This window comes from Tympanuchus pallidicinctus, unplaced genomic scaffold, assembly GCF_026119805.1.
Source record: "Tympanuchus pallidicinctus isolate F22 unplaced genomic scaffold, pur_lepc_1.0 scaffold16, whole genome shotgun sequence".
NCBI classification, from domain to species: domain Eukaryota; kingdom Metazoa; phylum Chordata; class Aves; order Galliformes; family Phasianidae; genus Tympanuchus; species Tympanuchus pallidicinctus.
The window spans coordinates 7,279,569-7,303,475 of record NW_026294679.1 but is presented as its reverse complement, the minus strand read 5'-3'; the positions used below and the strand labels follow the sequence as shown (position 1 = coordinate 7,303,475).

Sequence of the window (23,907 nt, the reverse complement as noted above, 5' to 3'; positions counted from 1 at the left end):
GTGTGAGCAGATGTAACAGCATTAAGGCAGTTGTGCTTAAAAGTACTTTTGCAGATGGTATGTAAAACTTAAAGTGATGTAAGTATTAAATCTACAACACCTGTGTTTAAAACTTTGTTTACATGGGCATTTTTAATAGTACTTTGTAGGAGTGATTTGTGAAATGAATATGATACAGTTTTTCTAGAGTTTAATTTCTGAATAGCTATGAGAGGCTGGGAATCCAAACCCTACCTATATTCAAGATGTGCTTCATCTTGGCACATCTCTATTGTACTTAGTATCTTGAATTAAATACTAAGTAGCTGATTATCACCATGGCTTTGAGGAATAGGTGCTAGTTTCTCCCATTTGTTTTATGCTTAGAAAAACCAAAGCTGTGTAGTTTTTTTTTTTTTTTTAATGTTAATTAATAAGTGACAGAATTGAAATCAGAACTTGGGTTTATACAGTTTTCTGTGATTATGCCCCTGACCTCACTTCAAGAAATGCTTTGTTTTATTTCAGGTACCTTTTACATGTAGCATTATCAGATGTATGTGATATGAAGCTTCTTTTTCAGGTTTGGATCTATAGCAAAGGATGATATGTTTGACTGACTGCTCCAAATGCATCCTGGAGCAGTTCAGTGTGTCTAGGCCTATGTTAATGCAAACATAAGTGTCCATGTGGCTAAGGGGATGGTAAAGAGAATTGACCTTGGATGGTGTCCTCCATTCATATGAGCCAGGATGTTGGAACTGGACTGAATTTGTACTTGACCTGGCCTCTTATTTTTGTTATTTTTTTGAAGCAATGTTTGGAAAATGTGCAACCCGCAGTTGAATGTATTAATGTAACAGTTCACAAAAGCTGTTTTCTAACACAATAATTGCTTGGTTATTTTATTTCTGATTTTATATGCATCATTAAAGTGCACTTACTGCTTTTGGGGCTTGTGTGCGTTCAGAAATCTCATATAAAAACTCAGAGGTGACAGGCAGCTGAAGATAAGCAGAATATTCCTTCTAAGACTCAGTGCTTCTAATGTCAGTCAGCTGCATTTTTAGGTAGCAATTGGGCTTAAAAGCAGAACCAGTATATATTAGATTCTTTCAGAATGGTGGAGGCTTCCAGGGTTGTACTGAAATGCAATTTGGGAGCTTTTTCCTCTGAGTTGGTATTATTTATTTCTATTGCCTTGAGGTCATACTCAATAATGATTGTATTTAAAAAAAAAAAAAACAACAACAACAACAACAACAAAAAAAATCAAACAAAAAAACCCCCAATTGTTATAATAATAATTTTTAATTGCAGTTAAAGCTCTTGTCTAAGGATATTTCCTTCTTGTAAAGGGTCTACTGTAGTTCTCTCATACATCACCTGTTCTCCAGTCACTTTATTTTTATCTTAATTAAACTTGACCATTTTAATTTCCATCTACTAATGAAGACCAAAGTATCTGATGGATGCAATTAGTCATGCTCCTCCTTTTTAAAATACAACAATTAAAATTTGGTTTGTTTCTCTATGAAGATCAAGGAAAGTGTGGAGCAACCTGCAGTACTCTGATCTGTACTGTAGCTTTCAAATTTGAAGATTCCTTCTTCTCTTTGTGTAACTCACTGGATGGGGGGGGTAAATTACCGTTCAGGCATGGGAGAATGACAAACCTGACATATGCTGAGCTTGGCAAGCGTGAGCATAGCGGTGCAACATCTTGAGTGGAGGAAATACTCTGTTGTTCTCACAGCTGTGCTGTTGCTGGTTTAGACTTCAGTGTATCGTATCAGTTAGTCTGGTTGGTGCTACTTGAAAGCATACCGTGTTAAATGAAAGAACACTAGTTGATGGAGGAAATCCTCAAGTATCCTATGTTTGAAAAACTACAGATTAGTGAGGAAAAAGCAACATCTTTTCCTTTCCTGTTTTTAATTGCGCTGAATTTCCTAGGTATGGAATTGATGATCATTTTCTTCTTCCCAGTGGAGCACAAGTGTTTAGGAGCCTTTCCAAGAAGATGTCAACCTACAAGATACTGTGCTATGCAAACTCATCTTCTGTATGTTGAGTATTTTATGAAGTATATTTGAAAAAACTGAAACCTCTCAAGCAGGAAATAAAGCCGTTCTATCATTTAAGCAACCATCCAACCATGTGTAGACTTAAGAACAGCTTTTCTCATTGATTGCTTGTCATCTTATTGCTTTTCTCTTGCTAAAGGTACACATGATCAAAAGTTTCCAAAGCCTCCTAATCTGAAAGGTCTTGTGAGCAGTTCTGTAGGAGAATGGACAAGAGAAAAGGAAAAATCCTATCCTGAGTCACAGGCAAGAGGTTTGCGATGTGTGTGAGGTTGTTACTGCATGGGGAAGGCTGTGGATTCTGCTGAATAAGTGCTAGCAGTGCAAATTCTGTTTGTACCCATACTCAAGAGCACAAGCTGGTTCTGATGTTCTGTGCAACTCTACAACAGTGACTTGAGTTCCAGGCTGCATACATCCAGCCTGCTTGCTTTTGCAAACCCTTATGGGTAGGTTTTCATAGGGGTATGAGAGTTATGGAGGATACAGTTGTTTCTTTAGGCTATCAGAAGTTTGTGGGTTTTTTTTTTTTTAAGCGTCGGAGTGCACTTTTATCCATGTTCACTGATATTTAGGAGGATGTGTATGCAGGTGTGTAACTTATTCACTTATGTAGGAAACAGAGAATTACATAGCCATGTGGATGCAATGTTTGCATGTCAGAAATACTCAGAGGGTGGTGATGCACTGGAACAAAGAGGTTGTGGATGCCCCATCCCTGGAGGCATTCAAGGCCAGGCTGGATGTGGCTCTGGGCAGCCTGGTCTGGTGGCTGGCGACCCTGCACACAGCGAGGGGTTGGAACTAGATGATCACTGTGGTCCTTTTCAACCCAGGCTGTTCTGGGATTCTATGAAATGCTATACTTTTTCTTATAAGCAGTCATCTTGAATCTTATTTTATTCTGTGTTTGTAGGTATAGATAGACTTCAGAAAGTAGTTTTCTAGAAACTGTGGTTCACAGGTACAGCCTACTTACAGAAGTATTTGCTCTAGGTGGGTGGATGTGAAAAACTTTCTGTAAAGAGGTCACTGCATAGTACAGGGAAGTATTGTAGTAAAACAAAATATGAGTGCAGAATAGGATTTGGGTCTTTTAATTAATACAGGGTGAGAAATGTCTCTTTTAGAGGCTTTTCATGAAGATATAAACCATCAGAAAGCATCCCTGGGTGTGACTGTACAATTTGAATACAACTTCTGCATTATTATTTGCTGTGTAACAAGGAATTATGACTGTTCATTTGCAGTTAGACTGCAGGACTCAGTCTCAATTGCTATAGCCTTAAGATGATGTAATTGATCTTTTTAGAATATGTTTGTCTAATTTGAAAGTAAGCCTAAGGAAATTTGTGTGATGGAATGGAGACTCTTGAAATTGTGTTTATGGCAGTAATACACCTTTCATTTGCAGATGGTGAAATGTGTGTTAGCCTAACATTATTCTATGCTTAGCAGTAGGGAAGAATGACATAGCTAGTCAATGCCTGTGGTATTTAGTGCCTTACATTTTAAGTCTGCATGGCTGGTGGATGGTGCAGCCATCCCTTTTTAAGGTGTTTTTTTTTTTTTTTTTTTTTTTTTTTTTTTTAAATAATATAAGTAGGAGGTGCCTTGGTGAAGTATCCTTTTCATCTAAAGAAAGGTGGGGGCTGTATTAATCTTCCTGATAGGCTTGGAATCAAATTATTCAAGTATTGTTCCATGTTGGGAACGTCTTCAATTTATAAGCAGTCTTATTTGATATATTTACATCAGTGTTGTGCACAGATAAAAAGATAATTACTCAACTGTCTGCTCTTAGGCTGTGGTTACAAATATTTTTCTGGCATTAGAAATGTCCCAAGGAGCATTTCCATTAAGCATGGTTTAGGCATGTGAATAAAGGGAAATGTTTGTTTCTGTTCAGGTAAAATTCTTTATCCTCTTTAAAAATGTTTAATTTATGCTTGTCAATAGCTTTTTTAGAAAAGTAAGAATGGTTGCTAGGATGAAGTTTATGGGAGTGTTACTGTGTGTGGATGCAGAAGAGAAATTAGAATCCTGCCTGCGAACAGAATGGGCACTTGAGGAAAAAAAGAACAAAGCCATACTGCAGCTCATGACCATTATTTTTGCTTTTTTGAATTTATGCTAAAGAGTAAAGAAGGAAAAACGTTCAGGACAAGTGTGATCTTCCGATGTAAGGTTATTCTGGAAGAAAGGAGAAAAAAAATCCTTAAAAATCCTTATTATGAAATGTGAATGTTTGATTCAGGTATCCTGTTTCTGTTGTTTGCTCTATCTCAGGTAAATTTTTTCCCCCTCCTATATTACATCTTCCTGTGGATAAATACTGAGTGATGCTTAGTTTTTCTGAGGGAATTCTTATTTTCAAGTAGTTCTTTCGTACGGCGTTTCCTCATTTGTTTGGGCCTTACAAACTATTAAAAACACTGTCAGCATGGAGAATGAAAATTAAACATCAGAACTGTGAAATTTGATTGAACCTAAATGTTGTAAGTTTCTTGACTGCCCCTATTATGGTTCAGTTTTCCTAGCATGCTGCTTGGCCAAATGTTAGAAATTCCAACTAACAATTAATATAGTACTGTGCAATAAATGAAAATCACTTAGTTCTCTTGATATGTTAACTTACAGTTCATCTTTTTTTTTTTTTTTTTTTTTTTAAAGGTAATCATTTAAGATTGTCAGGTACTTTCACTTGAATATGTGAGCTTTTATTTTAACATGAAACTTCTTTACAAAGCCTCATTTTGGAAGTATTACCTTTCTTTTCTTTTTTTTTTCTCTTTAAGTGCTTCAGTTTTCTAATGACTCGCCTGCCTTCTCAACATTCTGGTAAATTGGGATTAATTAAGAAGGTGGGTAATTTGGGATTAATTAAAAAGGCATGTCTGTAAAGCAACTGGGATTTGTGTGAGTTTAAAGGTGAGGACGTGCATATTAAAGCGAAGTATTTATGCAGCTGGTAGATTGGTATATGTGTGTGAGTGTATACTATTTGCATATCTTTATATGCATATAGGAATGTTATTGAAAACAGAATTTTCTGGAGTCTACGTGGCAATCCAGTGGCAGTGCTACTGGGATTAATGTGGTCAACTCAGAACTGCTGAGGAGTGGGAAGGAATGGGATAAGTGTTATCTCCTCCGTGTGTGCTTGTGTTTTAAAACAAAATTGCCACCACTGCATTTGAGCTGTGCTCCCAGATCATCCGTTGACTGATGATCTCAAGAATCTGGCAGGTAGATGCACCTGTTGGGGGTACACCTGACCTCCAGCTTCATGAAGCCCAGTACGTCCAGGTCGGAAAGCTGTTGCAGGGTTGCTGCATTGTGTGGTGTGGAGAGAATGAGGTAGCTGTCCTCAGGGCTGGACAGCAAGACCAAGTTCTGATTGCCAGTTTCAGTTTGAATACTGCTCCTGTCCCGTTTCAGGTACGATGTTGCCCCACTTTTGTGTGGTTTGACTGGCCAATGACCAAAATCTGTGGCTGCTGACACCTCTGCAGAGCGTTCCTTCTGCTTTGTTTCCCCCACACCTCACTCATTTTGGGATTCTTGTTCTATTCCATACGTGCTCTTCTAAGGGGCAAAGGCACCAACTGTTTGTAGAGACCTAAAAAGTGTGTAAGAACATGACTAAAGAGCTAGAAATGCTATTTTGTTGAAGCCTTTATTTCACTTGGTTACCTATATGTGGCAGAGTTTTCCTGTTCTTAGTTATACTCCCAAACAGCTCACATGGAGAGGCTGTTAGATATTTATAAACAAACCAAACTCTGCAAACAAATCCAGTGGGAAGAAATCTGAAATTTGAGCAAATATTTCAAAATGTTCTTTAATGATTTTGAATGTATGGCTTAAATAAAATAAGGTTCAGTAGAATTTTTATGATCCGTAAGCACCCAAACTCTTTAAAAAGGTGTGGTAGAATTTCATAACTAAATACACAATAAACTTGTTCAAAAGTTCATCCTGAATCTCCCTCTTCTGACTTCATGAATATGCAGGCTGTTAATACAAACTTGTTCATGCTATCAACTTGGTATACCTCATTTTGTGAGCATATGGTGTCCAGGCAAGATAACCTTTTCCCTTTCCATTTGCTTTTTCTATTGTATTCTTTATATTGAGTGTCATATTTTTCCCTTGGACTTCATTATGCTAGGAGAAGCAAGTGTCCTCTTACCAGGCTCTTATTTCTTCTAGTCGTTAAATGGTGCTCTCTGTTCATGTTCCACTTTAATCTTTCTATTGTGTTTCCTGCTTCCTATGCTTTGATATTATTACTGCCTCATCTCTTGTATGATAATTTCTTCCTTTTTATGGCTCTGTAACTAGTGGCATGTAGTTATTCTACACCTGTTCCAATTGTCTTTCTTCCCTAACAGGCCAGTTGAAGTTATTCCTGTCACTTCTAAGAGCATGATTTTAAAGACTGTTTACTAGATCTTGTTCTTCTTTCTGTTAGTTAAGCATTGACATCACCTAGTTCTTTGCACAGCGGCAGATTGATTTCTAGTACTGTGGACAACTTAGATGATTTATTAAGGTATATGATGTTATTAAATTTATGTTGCATTTTATTCTACTTTCTCCTCACATCCATAGTTTAATCTAGAAATATGAATATTGAATAATGAGAATGAGAGTAATGGCTTCTATTAACTCTGGGCAATTCCTTCTCATTTGGTGTTAAATTTAGGTACGATATTTGCTAGAAAATGACAAATGTCATAACTTAAAGTGCCTACTGCATGACTTGCAAGTTAATGTCTTAGATCTCGTGTTTCCCAGTGTTCCAGTGTAGAGATTTGTCCATCTGGTAGGACAGTCTCTTATCTGACTTTTGTTCCTACTGAATTGATATTCTCCAACTGTCTTGCTTTTGCACAGTGACCTTTTATTTTGTTTTGTGATATCTTCAATGTCTGTGATTATAATCACACCATGTCAATTCATCTTTTAAGATGTAATTCAAGGTGTTGTTTAGACTTCTTGCCCTGGTTATGGTGATTTGTACCTACTTGGAGTTAGGGTGGTAATGTAATTCTGACTTGAAAATTGCCTTGTGGGAAGGAAATTCCTGTTAGCTTTAAGGTAAATAGAACAAGATCATTTTCTATTACTTCATAAATCTAATTTAATTAGAATGAAAAATTACTTGTGCCAAATGCTACTAAATTATACACTTTCATGATGCTTTTCTATTTGTTTTCAGTCGGTTCTCTTAATAACTGAGTAAATGAAATGATGAAATACTTCATAGCATTTTATGAAGTGAACAAATAGTAGCTGTCATTAAGACAGCAAGTTCCAACTGTCACTGATAAAGATATAATATCTATTTATTACAGGTTTATGATCCCATGAATTGTGTTTTGCAGAGTAGTTGGAGAAGGTGAATTACTCCTGTGTTTGTCTGGTTATTAAAAGTAATGACTTAATCAGTGTGTTTGACTAATCAGCTGGAGTAGCTGTAGAGAGTATGTACAACTCTTCTAGTTGTACAACTCTTCTTTTTAATGTTCATATGGATGCTCAAGTTGTTACATCATGCCCGTGTATGACATCCTTCCATCTTCTTTGTCCTTTTTCTCTACATTTGAAAATTGGTTGTCAGTGGAAAACTTAAATGGAAAAATCTAAGAATGAAAGATGATGCATGCTGGCTGAGAAATTGCTAATTAGCTTCACTTGATATTTACCAAGTAATTATGTAATTTGCTCAATATGAAAAGCTTTGGTACCATTATATGCTCCAGTAATGGCCCTATCATTAAGTACTTGCACTAAATCAGAGGTTATAGGTGCATGTCTGGTTGATGGATTGCTAAAATAAGTATTTAGAGTGTAATTGTGTTGTGGAAGAGTTATATACTAAATGAAATATTTTTTTTCAAATCCCTTTCTGAGTAACAATAATGTTCAGACAGAATATTATATATATTGAAGTGAGTTTGACTGTACTGTTTACAGATACCTGATGTTTTCATAAACATTGCTCTCCAAGATCTAAGGAAAAAATAATTGCGTAAACAATCCACACTTTTAAGTAGTAAACTGTACCATCTTTTAAGATGGATACTTCTGTGATTACTGACAAATCATTTAAAATAATATTTAAGGGCCTGTTCACTCTATAATCCATTGATAATGGGAGGTTCTGTCAGTATACGTCTGAAATATGAAGTAACTACCATGCATTTTTGTTGGCGTGTATTTTGATCTTTATTTCTTATCAGAAGTGAAGTGATACAGTTTGTTGCTACAGAAAGAATCTCTACGCACACTTGTAAGGAGAAAATAAATCAGCTTTGGAGGGTTCTTAAAATTTGCTGCTGATGAGTTTTACATGCTCATTAACTGTGACACTAGGATCAGCAGCTTAAAGGAATTTTAAAGGGAATGGAAAAATCTAACGGGGAAAAAGTTGGCAGAAATAGTAGTTAAGCCCACTATAAAGACTGCAAATCTGTGATGTCTTTTTAACTCACTTTTGAGATTGAATACATTGTGAGGCAGTGAGAGCAGCATGTAGCTGGCAGCTTTTTAGATAATGACTATTGTGGGTTTGGCTTACTAGCAGTGTCATGACAAGTCCTAAGATGTCTCCATCTCATCTTTTTTTACCTCTAATTTTAAAGAGAAAAAACCTAAGTAATACATACCTGTGGAGTTACAATAACTGAGTGTCCACTGGGAACTAGAAATTGAGCCTTAACATCTCTTTCTGAATAGAGGGCTGTCTGCAAATGTCTAGTTCTACTCTCACAGCAGCTCTGATTTGATAATAAGCCTTTATTATCAGTTTCCTGAAGTATTACCAGGGATATCTCTCCTGAGATGAGAGAGGGTTGGGATATCTCCTCTTTAATAAGCAAAGTGACTTTCCTTTCTGGATCACTGATTAATAAGCCTGTTCCTAAGAGCACATCTACTTTGAAGGGGAGTGTTACCCGGCAGGTTGTGTTGAGTACATACCATTGCAGTGCAATGAGATTTCCTTGGAACATAATGCTTTAACATCTGGTATACGTTAGTATGTTTCCCGTTTATGTAACTGATTCTAAAATAACTTCTGTGGTTTTTTTTCATAGCTCAAGTTTCATATCGCAGCTGGAGTCGTGCTCTGCATGTAACACATCTATGGGAAGAGTGTTCTCAAAGCGTGTCGTGGCATTCAGTGCTATTTGAACTTTGAACAAAGTAGGGGCTCCACTTTGTAGCTTACAAACAAATCCTCCATTCGCTCATAATCCTGGAAAGAGATGTAACAGTCAACAATTCTTGCAACAGTTATTCTCTTTTTGTCTTCCACTTCTGGGTTATCTCTGAATATTTTTCTGAATTCGCCTTTGATTGGTTTTCTTTTCTATTGGATCATGTTTGACAGCTGAGTTGTTGCAATGTTTGTAACAATGTTTGTATCAGTGCTGAGCACTTAAATCTTTCCAAAACTCTGATACAAATGCAAGAGTTGGAATTCACATTTAACTTCTATTTTAAGATCACTGTATGGAAAAGGACCCTCTGCCAGCTTATTCATAAGAAACTCAATTCTGCTGTTTAAAACCTCAGCTCTTTTTGTACATGCATCTGTGCAAGGCAACCTGTGACCTAACGTGTAGCCACCCTGTTTTCTAATGGAGTAGCAGGTGGTGACTCAGAGCTTCCTTATGACTTATTCATAAATCCCAATGTTCACTTGTGCCAGCATATTAAATGCATTACCAAAGAGGGCTCTTTCCTATTTTGAAGCGGGCAGATGTTATTGACCTCATTTGGGCTGTTGCCTTATCTAGTGCATAGAAGCAAACGCATCTATCTTTTATGCAGGCTAAGCTGCAGTTTGGTGCTGAGAAAATCCAGACACTTGAAGGTAAATAGCACAGATCTGTATGGCTGTGCGTAGCATACAAAAACAACCAAAACAAAACTGGATAAACTGAAGAACATGGGTAACTACTAATCTATACAAACACATAATAATCAGTTTGAGTGTTTGCTATCAACTTGTCTTTTTTTTTTTTTTTTTTTTGCCCTGTTCTATTTTGACTACTTAGTGGCATAAATCTACTTCTGTAGATCAATACTTTGTGTTAAATATCTTTATTTGCAATTTAACTGCATATTTAATAAGAGGCAAGCTATTGGTCTAATTTTCTCCATTTTTCTCAATTACTGTCTAAGCATAAAATATTCCTCTTTTCCCTTTTGGCACATACAAAGTTTCTTCTGCATTTATAGGACTCTCTGTAATGAGAAGAGTGATCAGAACTACATAATGTGCTAGGAGCCCTCCGAGGTTATGAAGCTTAGCACTGCCCTGCCTGTAAGACCCAATCCCATGTGCCTGCAAACCCATTCCAGAGATGATGTGCTCAGGGCATTGCTAGGGATGAAGTGAAGGAAGGCTGGCTGTGTATGCACAGGGTGAGTTGGCAGAGGAGTGTGTGGAGAGATTTTTGGTGTTCTGTAGATAGGCTGAACAGGAAAGCTCACTCTGTGCAAAGGAGCTGCCAAACTTAGGATTCTGCTTGTTTTATAATCAAAGAATGAATCCTCTGCAATTGCAAGGAGTGTCTGTTCTCATTCCCATTGATTCCAGATCACTTTTCCCTGCCATATATGTGGCATGTACTACCTGCTAGTGTCCTGAGCAAGCTTCCTATGGCTGTGAGGGGAATGGAGGCCAAGGGGCCACGTCTGCGTGGAGCAGTGTGGTGCTGCAGGGGTTGCTGTGCAGGGTGCTTGGTGCACAGAGCCCAGTATATTTCTTGAGGGTTTTAGTTTGCAACAGTTCTAATCTGTTCCAATGGACTGGCCATCTGTTTTAGTGGTTGAAGTGCATTTTGTGGTTGAGCTTTGTCCAAGAGGAATGCTGTTTGCGTGCTCTCGGGTTGCTCTGAAGCCCAAGTGTTTGTGGTGAGAGGAGGAGAAGGGATTCATTTCAGAAATGTTTGAACTAGGAATCACATGAATTGGGCTACTATGCCTAAACTTGGCGAGCAGGTTTCTACTCTGTCTCTGAACAAGCAGGCCTTTTATTTGTAGAATGTTGAGGTCTTCATTTATATTTTCATACTATAAAAACTAAATAAGTGTGGTGAACTTTACTAAGCACAGTTCTGAAATAGGATTTTGTTATGTGATGTTAGATACCTGCTGCTAGGTGTGATTCTTTTTTTTAATCATTTGTGTATGATTGAAATAAGAATACAATATTTGCATCTCTTTTGTCTGTGAGATCTACTCATCAATACTTAAATGATCACAACTGAGACGAGGACTCGATCTGTGTCTGGAGATGGTCAAACTTTCAGGTCTTGTCAAATTTTCATGATAACTTGGGGGGGTGTATTGAAATTTGAGAAATAAAAGTAAATACTTCCGTAAGGCTCACTTTTCAGTTGAAGGCTTTTTAAAGCCATCTTGTCAGTTCAAATTGCCTGAAAGTATCATATGTAAAATGATATGCATGTGCTGTATAATCCTATCCTTAGTAAATGGATTTGCAGTCTAAGAATTGTATGAATTGGAGCACTTGGATCCTCAGGCTGATTCAAGAAAAAGCATTTTAGTTTATAATCTCTTTACACTCTGGTATTCCCAGTGACTTTGTAAGCAAAGATTTAACTTGCTTTCCAACTAAATGCAAAAGCTGACATTAGACTGCCAATTCCAAAAACCCAGGCTGAAGAAACAATCTTCGTCTTGTATAAAGAGACAATTTTAAACTTAGTGCTTAGAAAGCAACTGTATTATCAAGCTGCTTATTTGGGGGTAGGAAATGAGACAAAATAAAACTGAATGAGAGCATCTCCATTAGTAGCCATGCTGCTCCATGGGGTGCCCACGGGTGGCAGCTGGCTCTGTGCAGCTGTGTCTGTGATACTGGCTGGGCCTGGCTTCCTGCCTTGGCAGAGGAATAAGAGTAAAGGGGATCTGTTCACTTTTGGTTAGATCATGTAGGGAGATGGAGCAAAAATAACCTCTATGTAAGGTGCATTCATATCATTGTTTCTTAGTTTATTGCAGTTTTGAATTAAAGCTTATTTTGAGGATGACTCAGCAAGCCCTCGGGCTCCTCCAGGCTGGTGATAACGCTTCGGCTTCCTTGCTAAAAAGCCATGGTAGAATGAGGTTGAGTTTTGCTCTGGCTGTAATGTTCCAGTTTAATGACCCACTAACAGTACTGTGCATGGTGCTGTCCTCAGAGAGCTGAGGTCAGGAGTGACTGGAGCACTGATTAATGATTGAAGAGCACCTGCTTGTGACTAATGACGAAAAAGATGCTCCTAGTGACACAGGTGCATATATAGGTTACTACCTATCCAGAATAAAGAATTGATATAGTTTGTATGACAGAACGTTCAAGGTTTTACTTTTCTTTTTGGACTTTCTGCTCTAGAACATCTCCTGGCACTCAATCTCTTCAGTTATTTGTAATCATTGCAGAATAAATACTTCTGTCAGATAAGATCTATCAAAAGAGTACCAATAATGAGAAATGTGTCAGAAATGGAGGTTCAGCAGTGGTATGAGGTGCTGAATCCTGTTTTGTATGTTATTCTACTTCCACCTATTTTCATTACCAAAGCAACATTTTGGTAGGAACTTGGTTTGGAAACAGTCATATGGCGAAAGAAGACCTCACAATGCTGTATTGCAATAATATTGAACGAGTTTAAGGCCAACTGAAAGTTTAAAGGATGTTGTGGGTTTTTTCCCCAGTGCCTGATAGCTGTTATTAGAAGGTGTTTATGAATTAATCTTTGCGATTATTTTCTTCATAAGAGAAATTATTTCTAGATCTGTCAACACTGAATCAGTTTTGTATCGATATCAGCTGATCAATGACTTTGCAGTTTTGAGGTATTTGAAATGCTAGCATAAACACCAAACTAGATGGCTCCCACACTGAGAGGCAAATGGAAGAATTATTATTTTTGTTGTGAGGGTTCCTTGTGATTTGCTTTGTAAATCAGCTTTGAGGCTCTGGATAAATTTCAGTGTCATGCTGGTAACACAGAAGCTTCCTTTCAAAGAATATTTGAGTTTTATTCTGTTAAATAACATTTTATTGCAGTCTTTATTTCCCTTGAGATTTAAAAAGGTAATTGTTTTTGTTAGTTTACTTACTTTTGCGTATAGCTACATGTTCTGAAAATCAAGCCGAGCAGTTAAAACAACATTAAAAGCAATTACATCTTTGCAAAAAAAAAAAAAAAAAAAAAAAAAAAAAGGTTATAATCTAAACATGTATGATGTCAGAGGTGCTGGGTATGTCAGAGCGTGCCTGATGAGAGCAATGGAGTTCTGGGAAAGCTTCCTGGAAACATCCAGGAGAGCAAGTAAGGTCACATAGTAAAGTTGATTCCATCTAAAAAGATTGATTTCATTTGTCATCCTCACTGCATTGATAATCTTCCTTCAGCTGAATACTTTCGTTCTAGTTGCCTGTGCATTTCTTTCTGAATTTGCTGTATATTGCAGTTTGATTGAAGCCAATCAAATGAAACAATTATTACTGCGCTTGATGCATCTTTCAAGTGCCTTTTGGTAGAAATTCCATCAATGCCAGGAAACTTGCTCAGTGCTTCACTGTCAGAGGTGCCTTGTTGTATAAGGTGACCAAGGCAACTCAGATTTGTTTTGATGCGGTGCAAGAAACAGCTCAGTGACAGCTAAAGCAGTTAAATGCTGACAGGCTTAGCTGATGGCAGGTTTGTAGGTGGATATATTAAATGATGAAAGTGACTCTTTTGAATAGTTCTGGTTTTCATTCTGCAAAATATGCAGCTGCTGAGAGCTAAGGAAACTTCTCCATCAGGGTGAGCTTTTGCTTCTGGTTCTTCTCTGGCGTAGGATTCATGAGATGGGAGAAGGGGCAGAGCTGACCCATCCCTCTCATTCTCTCAAACGTTCAGCTGCACTGAAGCAATTCTCTGCTCTAGTGCATTCTGCTGCCTAAATCATCACTTCTTTAAGCCTTGGGGTCACTGCTTCTTTCTGACACTATTTCATAGTGATTGCTTGTCTTCTCATTCTTTTTCCTCTTCTTGTTTTCAGCAGCCTAATTTACTGGCTTTAGACCTTGGCTTTGATTCCCAGTGATTTTTGGGGCACTGCTGATAGCAGAAATTCCTCTCTGTGGATAGATGTAGTTTCTGCTTACCCTGTCTTGATTAAGAGTGGACACTTGTTTGTAATCTGCTCTGTCTTGTTAGGGCTGCTTGAGGGGAAAAAAAGCTCAGCAGCAGCTATTGTAGCAAAGTTACATCCTCAGCCTCAGAGAGGGCAGGGGGTGAAGCCTGTTATTCTAGGGGTAGTCTAGGAATTGCTGCTAGTGTGAAATAGTCTTATGCTTCTTATTTCCTCTCTTACTGATAAGTAAAGACAAGCTACGTCCTCTGGTGCCGTGACAGCTTGGTGACTCCTTGGTTTCATGAGGACCTGAGAACTCCTGGTCCTGTAGATGTGGGCTCTTTCCTTTTGTACTCCAGGCTGTACTCCTCCTGCCTGTACCCTGTGGCCCATCTGTTAGGGTATGGGAAATCTCCTTACATCTTCTTTTCTTCATTGCTAGCCCCAGGTATGTCACTCAAGCCATCCTGATTGCAAGATGGGGCACAAGGATTTGGAACTCCCAGAAGGAATTCTTATGTGTTTCTTCATTGAATTTACAGTTTCCTCTTTGGTTTTGAAGGAACCTATTTATTTATTTATTTATTTATTTATTTATTTATTTATTTTGCTGTAGCTTCTCTGCTTAACGGAAGTTCTAAACCACTGCTTTCTGTTTCGCTGATCCTATGGTGAATAAATCTACAGTGTTACGCTGAAGAACTTGAATAGCATTTCTTATCATTGCTCTAATGTATTTAAATCCTAACCCTGTATCAATCTGGAATGACATGCTGCTATCTTTTTATTTTTTTTCAGTACAACCACAGGAATTGCACATACATCTGCAGGATGAAGCCTGTTTTAGTGTTGCTTCATGGAGAATTTGAAAAATGTAGATGCTACCTTTCAGAACTCTTCAGTAGTTCTGAGGTGCGGATTAGTAATACTTCATTTTTGTGTTTCATTAAAGAAAAAAAGTAAGAAGAAAAAATGAAATAATGGCAATTTGTCATTTAAATAGCATGACTAGTTTCTTGTCTTTTCTTTTTTGATTCTGTACAGTAAAAGTAAAAACAATCTCTTCTCCCAAGACACCAACTTTCACGCTCTGAATATATGCAACACAGACTAAGTTTTATTTTGGAAGGTTTTAATGCTTGCATAGTTTAGAAGCAGGCAGGATATTTCACAACATCAGCTTTGGAGCTCCTTTTAGCCAAACATGTGACGAGAGTGGTTATGTCTGACCTGACTATTTTTCTGATGGAGCTTCTGCCTAAAGAGGAAGGGAAACCATTATGTTAGAACACACTTGCAATAAATTATCTCCCCTAGTGCTTACACTCATCTCATATGAGTAAACTGCACTGTATTGTGATGTCGAAGAACTTGCTTGAAGATCTTAATGACTCAAGATCTGGGTATCAGCTGCATGGGATTTTGGGAACCTATCAGGTAGAATGTGACAAAAATGCAACAAAGGAGGAATAGGCTTAAAATGGAAGTGGGATATAGAAGTGTGCTAATGCAAAGGTAGGCTGCCCTGTCAGAAATAAAAGGGGTTGTGAAGTATTGAATCATGCTGTTGCTTCTTGAAGGAAAAAATAAAAATAATTGCTGTTAGATTGCACAGATGTTCTCACAGATTTTTACTTGGCCTTCCGTTTGTGGCATTGTATAATGTAGGTCTCATGGGGCTGTGAACATTAAATATTTTGTGTGGAAAAGCTTGTATCCTGGCTCCTCCCTGGATTGTATTGTTTCCATTAGTAACTGTGAATTAGGTAAATGTGATCACTTTTAGACTTTAACAGTTGAGGGTGTGGGTAACCATCTTCCAGAAGCGTGGCCTTAGCAGCTCAGTTAGCAGCTCAGTGACTGGGAGCTGCATGCAGCTTGGTGGCTGCTGGCTGTGCAGTTCAGCTCTGCTGAAGTTCTAGGCTTTGTCTGCAGTGCCTCACTTCATCTGACTGCAAGGCAAAGGGCTCAGAGATAACAACAAGCCTCATGCTTCTGGCTTTATTTCAGTATTTCAATACTTCTAGCAGTTTTACGTTTAAATGAAGGACAAAGTGCAGGCTCAAAATAGTCAACTCTGCCCATTGCGTGTCCTGTACCTCCCTCTCTCCATAAATAAAACCCAAAACAAACAAACACACACAAAAAAGAACCTCCCCCAAACCCAAGAAAACAAAACAAAAAACTTCCAACACTGCAAAACAGTGGCACTTCTCTTTTGATTCTATAAAACCGGTTGCTGAAATAGTTGGGACTCTAAATATCTTCCCACTCTGGTATTTCTTCCTTCTCTGAGGGCACTGCCTCCTGTTTTACAACTTGCTGATGTATTAGAAAGTTGAGCAGAAAGTGATCACCTGCAGCAGTGGTGGGTTCTGAGCTGCAGCATCCTTCTCTATCACTAAGCAGAACTCTCATGTCCACACGTGGGTGTCTTTCTGTACCCCAGTGACACAAATTCTGTTATTCCAGCTCTTTACCACAGGTGCTTTGTATTTAAGGCACGTGCAGTGTCCTGATAATGGCCACAGCTATCAGGAGTCAGAAACATGTGATTATCTGCACCATCTAAAAGACAGCACTTTGAAGCCCGCTGAGAAAGCAGCCATTTCAATTTATTAATCAATTAAGGAGATAATTTCTTTTACAAACTTATCTTCACAGCTGTGCTGGCTGAGGTTCAGCTCAGGGCCTGGGAACCTCTTGTGAAGGAGAATTAGGGGTGGTAAGAGATGCTTTGTATCTTTTTCCTGTAGACTTTATTTTCCCCTCTCAGTGAGGAGGAATCCAAAATTTAGTTCTGAAATGATACCAGAGGGGTGTGCAGCGATGTAGGCAGCAGGGCTGCATGGGGCTGGGCAGCTTTCTGCCAGCTGTGCCTCTAACACACCTGCTGGTGGTTGGGCATTAACTGAGCCAAGGCACTGGAAGGTGAGAACAGGTGGTTCCTGCTGAGAGCAGGTGAGTACTAAACCTAAAGAGAAAAAGGAGAAATTTAGGAGTAGGTGACACTGGATTTAGAGCATTTGGCTGTTACCTCGGGAAGCTTAAGTTAAAACCCTGAACTAGGTCACAAATGGAAATGAGGTTTACAGTGATGTGCAGTGAAAAACTGGAACAGTGCTTTTCTGTTTTGCCAAGTACATCAGCATGCACTGTGTTTTGTTTTGTGTGCCACAATTTAATGTGCTGCTATGAGTTTGAATGTAGAGGAACTTGTGCTTCTTAGGAAACATACAGCTCTGTTTATAAATATGTATACCTGTACATATAAAAATATATATTCAAATAGGCATTTCTGAACTTTTTGTTTATTTATGTCTCCAGTAAATAAAACTCCTGACTAACTTTATCCTTCACTGGTGCTTATGATTAAATCATAACCTGTGGACAGTTGAACATTAATGTAAACTCCACTCAGGACTGAAATCTATTTTTGCTGTCATGAAGCAGAAGACATTTAACAAAGGAATATAAATAAGTTGGAAAATACATCTATGGCATCATTTTTAGAAATGGAAGATTGCTTTGTAGGAAGTAAATCTCAGGGAGATAGCTGTAGCAATTAAAGAAACCTAAACAGTAACATTCCTATTTTTTAAACAGTAGGGTTACATCAGATATCATTACGTCTGAGTAATCTTATCCAAAGACCTGTTCAATGGCTATTCAGGTGTGACTTTTCTAAATGAAATATCAGAGGCATCAAAGGTATTGCTGCAGTTGGGAGGGAGAAAGTAGGCAATGGGGCCTCTTTGCTTTGGCAAACTGTTCTTTCAGTAGGTAGTTAGATTTGGCTGTAAATGAGCTCTGTAAGATATATTAGACTGAGACGTTCCCTCACTTTCTATCAGGTTCTTTTGTAATACTTGCCTAAAACAGGAGCTGACTGTATGGATGAATGATTGCTGTTAATATTGAGAGTGAGTAGTCAGTTTCAAATATTTTCAACTTCTTTTTTACTGAGAGAATAGTAATGACAAGAAACACAAGTGCAAGGAGTTAGATAAGCTAATTAGGTAGATTTTCTGCCTCTTACAGTGGCATTTGATGACCTAATTAAATGAAATACACAGTGATACAGGGAAATAAATGTCTTGTTTTTATATCAAATGCCAATTTGTTTTTCTAACAAATTTTAAACATCGTAGTAAGCTATTTTTATAGGCAGAGCTTTGGATGTTTAGTATGAAATAGTCATGCCATTTCCAATAGATATGTCTGTCTCATGACTTTGTACAACTCTGACATTAAAATTGAAAGTACAGAATATGTGCGTTATTCCAGATAGGAGAGATGATTTCCTGAAGTCCTTCCAGGTCAGTGAAGGATATTGTGCTATTTACAGTATATTCTGAAAGCCACTGATTTCAGAGTTGAGACAAAGAGGACCACTGCCACTTGGAGAAAAAAAATGGCAAGATTAAAGTTGTTAATTGGTGCAGCACTTCTGTGAAATGTACAGAGTCGAATGGCGAACTGCAGCTTGACTCAATCCCATTCAGTGTCCTAGAAGCTTTCTGTAAATGCATTATATGTAGATCAATCTGTGTAAAACTAAAGAGTATTACAATTAAGTTGGGGTTAAACCTCCAGAGAAATGTCAGCTGTATTTCAGAAAAATATTGACCCATATTGCACCTATGTCACTCCATTAGGCAGTCATCTCTAGGAATCTTTTTGTTCATCTTGTGGGTAGAGTATTGGATGATTGGAAGTCTTGTTAATATAAGAAAAAACATTTCTATGAGTATCTATACATTAATTAGAAAAGGAACAGTGACAAATTAGAGGTACAGATGGGGAGGAATTTTCCTGAATGCTACCTAGGCAATTTCTTAAAATATTGTGTGGAATCTTTTTCTCACAGCAGGGTATGAATTTCACTATTCTGAAATAAATAAGGCTAACAATCCACTGAAGGGCAATAATATGTTTAATGAGAGATTTCTGAGCTCTGCTCTGTTTTTCCTTAGTGCCTCTCCCTTCAGTCAGCCTCCTGAACTGTTTATCATGCTGGCTGCACTCTGCTACTCTCCCTCATACTATATTAGTGTCTTGGCAGACCAGATTTTGTTAGGCCTTGCTGTCTTTCTCAATTTATATTTTAGATTTGAGCCATCTCAAAAAAATTGCTGCTATTCCAGGAGAGGTTCCATTACTCCAACATCTGGGTTCATGTATGTGACTCTAACTGTAAACAAATGCTTGATATCAGTAGAGAAAATGACATGTTTCTTAGCTTGGATGCAAGGCAATCAGCATTTGGATTGTCTTTTTTTAGACAACGTGCCTTATCCTCATGTATATTAAAGAATGAACATACTTTGAGGACAGACGGCATTCTGAATTTTTCAAGACCTGCAGTGTGAAAGCAAACTTCAAGTATCTTTTGTGTGCTTCAGTTACACACCAGGCTGTTACATGGAAACAGTCCAACCTCTTGTGCAGTGAGAGTGATGTGGTGCCACTTCTTCGCTTCATCTCTTGGCCTCTCTTCATCCAAAACCCTGGAATTCATTTTGTCAAAGAAACTTGAAGTAGAGCATTTTGACATTTGTTGTTGGAATCTAGCAGGAAAATATCCTTACAGAAAAGTAGGAAGCTCTTTCCATATGTGTCAGTGTTTTTCCTCAGACTTAATATTACAACTGCGAAGAAGAAAATCCTGCATGCTTGCTTCTCTACCTGCTTTCAACTGCTACAGAGCCTGGCACCATGCTCTAATTGGCTGTGAGATAACATCTTTGTGTGCAGGTGTCACCACGGGCTCATCCTGTGTTCGTGGCCTTGGGTTTTAATGGCTGTTAGCAGTTTCTGTCAGTGCTTCACTGGTGCTGTGAATAATTCCAAAAACTGGGACTAAGTTGAGTAATAGAAAAATAGCTGATGCAGAAAAAACAGGCACAGACATTTTAAAGAATGTTTATGCTACATGTACACAAATGATATTCCATCTATTCTTCTGGAGCCCATTCACTTTGTTTATTTTTAACTAGCATTTCCCATGACTTATGGCAGTGTGCTGTACACCCAGGACTTGCAAGCTTTCAAGTAAATGCTTACACAAGAAATTTCTTTTTCCCTATTCAGAAAATGATTATGGTTGAACCTTTTCATGCAGCAAGGCTCTGATCATGCAAGCTGCCTTGATCCCATATTATCCTATGGGATCAATGTATATAGTACATGAAAAAAAACCAAAAACTTACTGAATTGGAATCAAATCTCTGTGCTTCAGTAGACATAATGAACCCCCAAGATGTGAGCTTGAGTAATATTGCAGTAATCCTCCTAAAGGGGGAGTTGGCAGTCAGAGGGAACTGCAGGTTGCATACAAGTGGGCATGCAGAAGAGCAGTTCCTTAGCTGCTCATATTCAGGAGAATCTGCTGCTTGAAGTTCATTAAAGAATTATTCTCTATTTGTTATTCTCATCAGAACATAGCTGGAGTAGTGACTGCTATTCTGTGATGCAGGTGGATTGAAGAAGTTACAGAGGAGGGAGGTCTGAAAAATGACACACAAGTAATGTTGGAATGAATTGTTAAATTCAGAGAAGAGAAGCCTGAGGGCAGATGTCTGTAAAAGGTGAGCAGAAAGACAAAGGAGTTGCCTCTCTTTCTCTGAGCATGTCAGGAAGCAGTATGCGTGAGCAGAAGCAAGAGAAATGAAATGTGGACATCTGGGGAAGCTTTCAAACAGTAAGTCAGTAGTAAAATAAGAGTCTGCAGTCTGTTATTGGGCTTACTAAAAAGAAATTAGACAAATAACTGTCAAGAAAGATTTCAGTGTGGTTGATCCGGCCCTGAGAAAGGGCACTGTTAAAACAATGTGAGGGCTAGCTTTTGGGTTTAAAGAAGGACAAAGTGAGGTGGTAGGAGAAAACCCTGAGGTGGCCTCATATGGTATTTGCCCAGTAATTTTAATTTATGGCAGAATAAATTTTGAGATTGCATTTAATGTTGCTATATTATTTTCATTTTTCCCACTTGATTTGTCTTCCAAATCTTCCACAAGTCTGTGCCCACATCAGCTTATTTCTAGTCCCTTTATAGATTCTGTTGTAATGTCTCTGCTGCACATTATGATAGCCTATGGTAAATGACCTGTCAAGGTCTATCTTGTGTGGATGTTAATGCAGCTGAAGTAAGGGAAGAGATTTATTTTTTCATAAGTTTATGCAAGTGAAAATACATTGCTTGAATACGATGCCTGGTAAGTTTGTAATTTGAGAGCAATGTCTGCTCTTTCTGCTGCAGTCTTCAGTAGTTCTTGGAACCATTACAGAAATGGAATGTAGAATAGCAGCCATTTTCAGAGGTGGTGAACAAGGGAACAAAACACCTGTTCAAGTCAAACCTCTATGTTTTAGACTAGCCAAAGGTGAAATATCACTGCCAATGTTATGTCAACAAGTTTTTTTTCGTATACAGAATATTCTGTATGTAGGAGGAGGCTGTATTGTATTTGTTTTAAAAATGGAGGTTTTTTTTTACAATTGTTGCTTCGTTTTCTTTAAGCTTATTTAAGGGGATGAATTGAAAACTTGAATAATTTAATACATGTAAAAATATAGAATCAGTGCTTTGTATGCATGGAAAATGAAAATCCCACTTAGCATTTCTTTGTCCCCCAGATATTCCTGTGAAAAATATTGAACAAACCTGAAACTTAAAAACTCCCCAAACAAACACTAAAAAGCCTTCATTACTCATTCTCTGCCTTGGGGAGGGGAGAGAATGTAAATTCACTTCAGGCTTTACAAAACCAAATATATATCCCTTGTGATGCACCTATCTATTTCTGGCAGTAAAGTAGCTGCCACTTGTGTAACGGGTGAGAAATGTCCCCTTGTTCTTTTCTATATTTCCTTCTGGTAAAATGGTACGAAACTTTTTCTTTCTTTCTTCATTAATTCTGTAAAGAAGATCCTGAGCTGAAGGTATTGCTCTTGCTTGTATTTATGGAGAATTTGATCTTACAGCATGTGTATGGGAACTGCTGAATCGCGGCCTGAACCTCTGATTGATCACCTGAGGTGAGCACTGAGTCAGCCACAGGAGCACAGGTGAAGGCAGTTCTCCTGTGCTGCCCGAAGGAGTGGAGCCTGGCTGCACCTCTCCTAGACCCATTTAAGAGCTGATTACCAATAGGGAAGGATCTCTTCTGGAGATCCGCTCCTCTGGAGTTTCCCACGTGAGCCCAGGATGTGGGTGAGTGTACCTATCATCTCTGTTTCCTGCTTTGGTGTAACAACATCGTAGCCAAGCTCTCTGCTATACTATAATATCAGTCAGTATATTCATTAATTGTACAGCATGGAAGCAAAGTTGTTATTTTTCTTTTATTAAAAACAGTTTTCATAAAAGGTGGGGAAAAGAGATGGAGCAAGGCTTTCTGGTAAAAGATAGAATAGCCCTTGATTGACACGGGAATACTGATATTGAGATGAAACCATATAGCAAAATACACTCTTATCTTCAGGTTCATCTATAGTATGAATTGCAATTAATCCAGCAATTCAGAAAATTAAGAATAGAAATGTGACACCAAGTAACGTAGCGATAAATTAACCTCTCCATAACTCTTTTTATCTAGCAGTGACTTGCAAGACTCTGCAATACTCTGACTATCCCTTATTCGTTTTCTTCTCCTCTAATAAACCTGTGCTGTAAGTCAGACCTCTGTCTGTCTATCCTCAGTTTAGTGAATCTCCACATGCCAAGCAAACTGAAATGCAGTTTCTCAGGGTAGGGCTGCATTGTCAGTAAGCTGAACTACTGGTGTTCAGTAAGTGGATCTGTGATGTTGCCCTGTTTGACTTTTATTGCTTTTTGTTTTCCTTTTCTTTCTCAGGAAAGAAGTTCCTGTGGTGATAGAGAATAGCTAATGACTTCTCTGGCTTAAATCAGGGCCTATCTCTGGAGAAGTTGAAGATATTATTCTTTTTCAATAAGATTACAGGAGGTGATATGATTGTTTTTTTCACAGATCTATAAATACTGAAGTCAGGGCCATTTTAATAACTTGCTCTGACGTTGCAGACCATAGATTTTATCTCTTTCTTCATCTCATTCCCCTTCATTTTAGTCCAATAATTTGACTGATGTAGGGCATACTTCTCTGTTTCCTTTTCTTGAATGGCATCGATCTAGATTTAAGGTATTTATGGTGGTAAATATTTCCACTGTATATCCTATTTCAATTATATTCACTATTGTGTTTTAACAGTACTGATTTTCCAGGGGAGCATAGATTTCCCTCTGCTTCACGTTTGAATTACTCTGCATTGACCTCACCCTCTGCTTTCTGTCTGTGGTGCCTCCCACCTTTGTCACAGCTTGTTTCTGGTTAGCTTGGTGAGCATCTGCACTGTGTCTGTGTATGCTGGCCTGCCATTTGATGTGGCGAGAAACAGCATCAGCTGCTCTCCTGTGCATGATGAATCTTCAGGGTTTCAGTGGGCCACAGGAATGTTTCTGTCTGTCATCTCCTTCTGAAGGTTTCTCAGGGATGAGGAGTGAGTGGGGTGCAGCCTGGAGGCACTGTTCTGGATTTTCCACTCATGTTGCTCTCCAGGCCCTTACTTCAGCAGCGATGAAATATCTATTCCACATAGTGTGAGCATACCCAGCTATGGCCACGAACAGCTGACTTTGTGTGATAGGACATGTTGCCCCTGA

General features: G+C 38.3%; 1 protein-coding gene and 1 long non-coding RNA gene across 11 annotated transcripts in view; one reads left to right on the top strand and one right to left on the bottom strand.

The window, feature by feature from the left end:
• Window positions 1–23,907, top strand: part of ATRNL1 (attractin like 1) — a 425,431-nt gene that overhangs the window by 11,401 nt on the left and 390,123 nt on the right. Inside the window, exon 1 of one of the 10 annotated variants that reach the window (XM_052678081.1) lies at window positions 22,317–22,437. The exons of the other annotated variants lie outside the window; for them this stretch is intronic. The gene's annotated coding sequence lies outside the window, so the exon portion shown is untranslated. Of the gene's footprint in view, window positions 1–22,316; window positions 22,438–23,907 lie in introns of those variants that run through there. 10 annotated transcript variants of the gene reach the window in all.
• The window catches only part of LOC128078142 (uncharacterized), a 36,523-nt gene continuing 27,969 nt past the window's right edge, over window positions 15,354–23,907 (bottom strand). The window contains exon 3 of the long non-coding RNA XR_008205318.1: window positions 15,354–15,480. This is a non-coding gene — a long non-coding RNA (uncharacterized LOC128078142). The remainder of the gene's footprint in view (window positions 15,481–23,907) is intronic.